The following is an 8,736-nucleotide window of genomic DNA, read 5'->3' on the forward strand; positions in this document are numbered from 1 at the left end:
AAAGACTGATAATGATAACTAAAAGGTGTTAATAGCGGTGATAAGATTATGATAAATACATGGTATTTGAATAGAGCAAACCGTTCTCTTAATAGCCACTGGTTTTGTCATTAATCTTCCGAGTCCGACGAGGATCCGTGAAACATATTAACCTACCCTTCGTGACATAGCAACAGAGAAGCCATATATAATCAGACAACACGGACCATATATCGACTGTAAAGTTGCTGAGCTTTCATCAATTTCCATGTTTGATTTATCTGAATGTGGGAAAATACCTCATTACTGTTTTAAACACTTCTCTTTTGCATCAAAATATCTGTAGTCATAGAAAATAACAAAAAATATGGTCTTCGGATGAAAAAAAATCCGGTGACGAATTCCAGCGCTGTTGCTGATCAATGCGAGTCTCTGTGCGCCGGAATATACGAGAGAAACCGCCCTTATTCTCTCTGGCCGTAAGGTTTGGATTGAAGGTATACACGTCCAAAATTTCTTACTCATCAATAAAATAAACATCGATATTTTTTACATTAAAGCACAACAGTCATGCGATAGAGTGCAATAACATGAATAGATATACGCTCATATTATAGATGAAGGTTTGAATTGACAAAATATCTGATAAACGTATTGTCGGATAATTCACACATACACACACACACACACACACACACACACACACACACACACACACACACACACACACACACACACACACACACACACACACACACACACACACACACACACACACACACACACACACACACACACACACACGCACGCACGCATATACATATACACACACACACACGTATATTTGTATATGGTTGTATTCAACCTTATGCACACACACACATACTCACACACAAACAAACACACACACGCACACACACACATTTCTACGAGAAATCACGACCTATAACTATTGTTCTCTCTACATACTATGTACAATATTTCCCTTAATATCCCCCTTAATGTTGTAATATGTACTCGGAATGTACTCTTGTGTCGTTAAATCGTTTACAGGCTTTCCGGAAACTGTCTTGTTAAGCCTATTAGCTTGACTGTTCTCGCGAAGATCCAGTTAGTTACCATTGTGGAGTTCTTTGTAATCCTCAGATCATTATCGTATTTGCGAAAACTTCATAGATTTTCATGTGTTATATGTTCCTTATTGGTATTACATTCGTAGCTTATCTTATCGGATATCTGTAGCGTCGTGTTGTATCCGAATATGTTGAATTAATGGTTTTATTGCTATAAAATAAAGTAAGGAGTGAGTGAAGTGTTGTGAAATCTGTCATACCGAGCCACTGTTATTCAGACCTTGCTGTCAATCACGTCTTTCGAAGGACGCCGAAACACAAAATGTAAACAAATGTGTGTGTGTGTTTGTTTGTGTTCGTCTGTGTGTAGGTTTGTGTATGTGTGTGTGTGTGTGTGTGTGTGTGTGTGTGTGTGTGTGTGTGTGTGTGTGTGTGTGTGTGTGACTCACTCACTTACTCTCTCTCACTCTCACTCTCACTCTCACTCTCTCTCTCTCTATCTCTCTCTCTCTCTCTCTCTCTCTCTCTCTCTCTCTCTCCTCTCTCTCTCTCTCTCTCTCTCTCTCTCTCTCTCTCTCTCTCTCTCTCTCTCTCTCTCTCTCTCTCTCTCTCTCTCTCTCTCTCTCTCTCTCTCTCTCAATCTCTCTCAATCTCTCTCTCTCTCTCTCTCTCTCTCTCTCTCTCTCTCTCTCTATCTATCTATCCATCTTCCCTGCCTCTTCCTCTCCTTCCTCCGCTACCAAAGTCCCTTTCCGGTATGCTCCATCTTTCCCGGAAAATAAAAACACACAAAAAAAAATCCCGGGAAAGTCCCCTCTAGTTTTCTCAAGTTCCACGGTTTCCTGTGTGTTTGTGTGGTTGCTTATGGGTGTCAATATTTCTGTTCTGAATGTCCGTTTGTCTGTCAGTCTTTGTTTCTTTCCCTTCCTTTCTCTGCATGCTTCCAGACACAGACACATACATAGATGAGGGCACACACATGCACACATACACGAACACATATATACACACGTACACGGATACATACACGCACACGGACACACATACACTCACACACGATCACACACACACGGACACACAAACACACACACACACGCACGGACACACACACACGGACACATACACAGACGAACACACACGCACGGACACACACACACGGACACATACACAGACAAACACTCACATAGACACACACACAACTCACACACACACACACACACACACACACACACACACACACACACACACACACACACACACACACACACACACACACACACAAACACACACACGCCACATACACATGTACAGAGACACATGAATATACATACATATACTTATAAGTCTATTTATATACATGTACATAGGTACATACATATAAATATATATCAGCCAATCTATACAGCTGTATAGATTGGCTGACTACTAGATGGACATGTAGATAAGAGAGTACCACTTACTTTCTTACCATTTTAGAAAATTTTCCAATTATAACGTTTGCACTAACAACAAAAATATTCTTACAAGTTTAGAAAACCTTCGTATTTTAACGTTTGCACAAACAACAATAAACGTTCTTACCATTTTAGAAAACCTTCGTATTTTAACGTTTGCACAAACAACAATAAACATTCTTACCATTTTAGAAAACTTTCCTATTATAACGTTTGCACAAACAACAATAAACATTCTTACCATTTTAGAAAACTTTCCTATTATTACGTTTGCACAAACAACAATAAACATTCTTACCATTTTAGAAAACTTTCCTATTATAACGTTTGCACAAACAACAATAAACATTCTTACCATTTTAGAAAACTTTCCTATTATAACGTTTGCACAAACAACAATAAACATTCTTACCATTTTAGAAGACTTTACTATTATAACGTTTGCACAAACAACAATAAACATTCTTACCATTTTATAAAACCTTCGTATTATAACGTTTGAACAAACAACAAAAACATTCCTACCGCTTAAAAAATAACTTTCGTATTATAACGTTTGTACAAAAAACAATAAACACTTTTACCATTTTAGAAAACTTTCCTATAATAACGTTAGTACAAACAATAAGAAACATACTTACCATTTTAGAAAACGTTCGTATTATAACGTTTGTACAAATAAACAACAACAACAACAACAAACAGTAGTTTAGAAAACCTTCGTATTTTAACGTTTGCACAAACAACAATAAACATTCTTACCATTTTAGAAAACTTTCCTATTATAACGTTTGCACAAACAACAATAAACATTCTTACCATTTTAGAAAACTTTCCTATTATAACGTTTGCACAAACAACAATAAACATTCTTACCATTTTAGAAAACTTTCCTATTATAACGTTTGCACAAACAACAATAAACATTCTTACCATTTTAGAAAACTTTCCTATTATAACGTTTGCACAAACAACAATAAACATTCTTACCATTTTAGAAAACTTTCCTATTATAACGTTTGCACAAACAACAATAAACATTCTTACCATTTTAGAAAACTTTCCTATTATTACGTTTGCACAAACAACAATAAACATTCTTACCATTTTAGAAAACTTTCCTATTATAACGTTTGCACAAACAACAATAAACATTCTTACCATTTTAGAAAACTTTCCTATTATTACGTTTGCACAAACAACAATAAACATTCTTACCATTTTAGAAAACTTTCCTATTATAACGTTTGCACAAACAACAATAAACATTCTTACCATTTTAGAAAACTTTCCTATTATAACGTTTGCACAAACAACAATAAACATTCTTACCATTTTAGAAAACGTTCGTATTATAATGTTTGTACAAACAATAAAAACATTCCTTCCATTTGAAAAATAACTTTCGTATTATAACATCTGTACAAAAAAAAAAAAAACAATAAACATTTTTACCATTTTAGAAAACTTTCCTATAATAACATTAGTACAAACAATAAGAAACATACTTACCATTTTAGAAAACGTTCGTATTATAACGTTTGTACAAATAAACAACAACAACAACAACAACAAACAGTAGTTTAGAAAACCCTCGTATTTTAACGTTTGCACAAACAACAATAAACATTCTTACCATTTTAGAAAACTTTCCTATTATAACGTTTGCACAAACAACAATAAACATTCTTACCATTTTAGAAAACCTTCGTATTTTAACGTCTGTACAGACAGCAATAAACATTATTACCATTTTAGAAGACTTTACTATTATAACATTTGGACAAACAACAAAAACATTCTTACAATTCTGTACAAAAAAGAAAAATAAACACTTTTACCATTTTAGAAAACTTTCCTATAATAACGTTAGTACAAATAAACAACAACAACAACAACAAACGGTAGAAATTCGTCGACATTCCCGGAATCCCGCTGCGTAAAGCGTGAACGACGACGCCATTTTACGCAGTGACTCACCCACCCTAATTAGATTCAATTCCGGGATAGAACGACCTTGTGGCCTTTTATTTCCGATTTGTAAGAAACCTCTCTTACCTTCTCACACGCACACGGACACACATGGACACATACACACACACGGACACATACTCACACACACGGACCCATACACACACACACGCACACGCACATGCACACACACACACACACACACACACACACACACACACACACACACACACACACACATTCACACACATACACAACTCACACACACACACATACACACGACACATACACAGACAAACACACCCATAGACACATACACAACTCACACACACACACACACATTCACACACATACACAACTCACACACACACACATACACACACACATTTCTCTTACGTTCTATTCCTCTTGTAGTAACGTCTGATATTTATAGTTTTGGACATTGAGCGTAATAAAGAAAATGTGTGTATAGATAGATAGATATTGTACACCTGCACTTAGAATAAATATGTGTGTGTGTGTGTGTGTGTGTGTGTGTGTGTGTGTGTGTGTGTGTGTGTGTACGCGCGGGTATGTGTGTGTAGTAATCGTTTAGGACACTGAGCACGATAAGGAAAATGGTTAATGGATAATACAAATAAATGTGCTAGGTATTAAAAGTCATGTAGCACTATATGATAAAGAGAAAGAGGAAAGTATGTAATAATGACAAGAAAATAAATGTGCTCGACATCAAAAGAGAAAAGAAATCCTTAATTACTAAACGTTGAAGTTCCGTTCGCATAACTCTCGGATTCTGCATGCGGATGGTGACTTCACTGGCAGTTGAGATACTTATCCAACATGCGTGTAATTTAATGGCAGCACGACAATTGTGGGTTAAGTTGATATGTCAATAACGGCAAAGAATAATAATGTGGAACATATGCAATGTATAGAACGGCGAATGAAAGGCAAGGAAGTATACGTGCAGAGCAAAGCGTATATTATAATTATGCATATAATTTCTTGCATACGTTATCCCACAGACAAGATATTTAAGAAGCTTAGGGATGTTTAAAACCACTCAGAATTAATATATATAGCTACAACAGGTACACCATTTCTTAAATTCTCTTCTGTGATACCAAAGTTCATTCATTCTTAATATAAATGCTTATATACGGTTATTTTTCACCAAAATTCTAATAACGATGCTATCAATTTTTTTTGCCCCGTCAACATCGAATGTCCTTAGGCGGCGCATTCAAAATATAGCTATAGAGTGAGGCTTGGGGTGTTTATGTTTTATTTATGTATTTCCAGAATGATTTATAATTTATAATGGTTAAAAGCGAAATAAATGTGCTAGACATCTAAGGTCATATAACACTATAGGAAGGTATAGTAAAGGGGGGTGTCAGGTGATAGTTGCTATGTGTCAACTATCTAAAGTAGTGTTGAAAGGTTGAAGATGGGTAAGGGTTGATGAGGGAAAAGGTTATAGTGGTTTAGGTAAGGGAGTTAGATCAAGTGAAGGATATTTATGCGTCTGAGGAAGGAGAACAGGTTGTCGAGGCAGAAGCTGTGGGATTCTGTAAGGATGTCTGATATGTTGGGAGGTCGGTGAAGGGAGGATAGGTGTGGAAAAGCAGAGGTACGTGCTGTATTAAAGCGTGGACAGGACAAGAGAATGTGTAGGAACTGAAAGAGGGACGTTACATAGAGGACATAGGGGCGGGTCTGAGCGTGCCGTTAGATAGGCGTGTGTTAGGCGAGTGTGACCAATACGTAAGCGTGCGAGGGCCGTCTCCCAACGTCTGTTTTTGTGAAATGGAGCTGACCAAGAGGAGATTGATGGTTTTACTGTATGTAATTTATTATTGTGGAGGCTTGAAGAGAAAGATTGCCATCGGGTATACAAGAAGGTTTTAAAGTGGGGGTAATAATCCGTAGCAGGAATATATGAGAAGCGTAGTTGAGGTGATGTGGACATTGCGGCATAGCGTGCAAGAGTATCTGCCTGTTCATTGCCAGGGATTCCAACATCGCTGGGTACGCAGCAAAATCTGACATATTTGTGACGTGTGGATAGATAGAACAACCAGTTCTGGATCTTACAGACAAGGGGATTGGTCGAGTGCATAGACAGAATGGTTTATAGTCAAAACAAATAAATGTGCAAGGCATCAGAGATCATGCAGCCCTGGTATTATGGCGAAAGGTTAAAATAAGTTAAGGATTAGGACAAAATATGTTAGATATCAAGATTGTTGAGCTCTGTAGGTTAGTATGGCAGTGAAATAGGTGAAGAGCAAGAGCAAACGGAGTATGAAAGCCGTTCAGGACTGACACAAATCCAGCCTTTCACTCTTTCAGCACGGCCCTCACACCTTAGGATATGGACAGCAGATAGGAATGAAGAAAAGGAAAAGTAAATGGAAGAAGAAAAGACGGCAAAATTAGTTGCGTTGAGGTCTGAGGTTCAAGGTAGAAGTGATCCCCAACATTGGGCCTCAATCTACATCTCCCCCCTCATGACAGCAAAGAAAGGATGGGAGAGGGTACTAAATCAAATTATTTTTACTATGGATGTTTGCTCTTCTCGTCTATGCAACACCATGGAGATAACCAGTATGTTGTCCCTCTTAATTAGGTACAAAACATGGGAAAGAACAACAAATATTTTTTAAGTGTCATCTTTATTGGAAATTATATATATAATATTTGAAATATGAACATCAACAATTTGCACATTTTCATATCCAATCATTGGATACATTTCCATTTTTCCTTATTTTCAGTTACTGAACTAAAAAAACAAACATAAAACTTAGATAAAAAACATGATCTCAGAGCCTTGTGAACTAAAACACCAACAACTTACATATGAGGCAATTTATCCTTCCAAAATACTCTCAAGAACAACTTTCCACACTAACAGCTAAAACAAAAGTACCTCCGAACATGATTTCAGTTAATTTCAATAATATTGTACAATATCATAACCTAATCCAAATTATTCACAAAAATAATATGCACTTTTAAGGTCGCATTCTACATAAATAACCAGTACTTGTGCTAAATTTACAATAGAATTAGTGCATATCTACCACTCCATTATTTAGGTTCATATCCTTTTATTGTCAAGGCAATTTATTATTCAACTGAAATGCGTAATTGTTTAACAACTGAAATACTTATTTTTCCTATACAAGTGAAATAAGGCAGTGTTAGAAAAATGAAGATGCTTTTCAAACTAGTGCTACTTTTTTATCACTTGTTCTCCTTAAAAGAACATACAATTCCAGTAAATAACAATAAATCAGGCACCAGTTTTGACTTATAAGCCTAATAATCTCAAGGCTTAGTATACATGCTAACATCCATGGATACAGGGATGCATATGCAGAATATGTATACATCTATATTAGTAAGTGTGCGTGTATATAAACTTTTGAATGCTACAGCAGTTGAATTTCACCAGCAACTGATTTGGAGTGTAAACGATTTGTATACCATTTGTAAAATAACATATAAGTACACAGCTGTGTCCCCTTGATGTGACACACAACACCAACTTTAACATCTACAATAACTCTCAGGTTATCACTGCTTCCGTGTGCACTGGGAAATACTGAATGTGTTTTCTGGGAAAAATTGCATCGTCATACAAAGGTGTATTATAACCAACAATTCTACCGATTGTGTCTTGGGCAAAATATACATTTCTACTTGAGATGCAAGGACCCAGTAAATATAAAAAACAACAAGAAGAAAATAAAAACAATTAAAACATTCAATGATCAATCTCTATTGTCTGAATTACAGTTTTACATATGTACATTCTTTAAACCAGGTCAGGGAGAAAAATTCTCACAGCCAAGCAAGACAGCATTAAAGTATATTCACACCACTTCTAAAACCTTTCATGCCATCACTTTCACCTGCTTGCTTTGCTTTGCCAACACTTCCTTGAATGAGTTTTCAGTGCTATATTTGAGCAAAACCTTTTCCATCATTCACCTGCATTTCAAATTCTTAAATAAATTTCCTCAAACCTCTCTTCTTGGCATTCAAACTCATATTACCCGGCAATCTCTACTTCCATGGCACTGTCTGAAGTATATTGTGTACATGTATGTCTAAAAGTCAGCATCTCCGTTCAAGCATTCTAATCTCAGTAGAAAAATAAAGTGTGTTCAGTTCTACCTAGTTTAAGTATTTCCATTTTTCTCATGTTTCAATATCTTACTATTTATCATTCAGCTATCTTTGAA

Source organism: Penaeus vannamei, chromosome 41 (assembly GCF_042767895.1).
Source record: "Penaeus vannamei isolate JL-2024 chromosome 41, ASM4276789v1, whole genome shotgun sequence".
Classification (NCBI taxonomy): domain Eukaryota; kingdom Metazoa; phylum Arthropoda; class Malacostraca; order Decapoda; family Penaeidae; genus Penaeus; species Penaeus vannamei.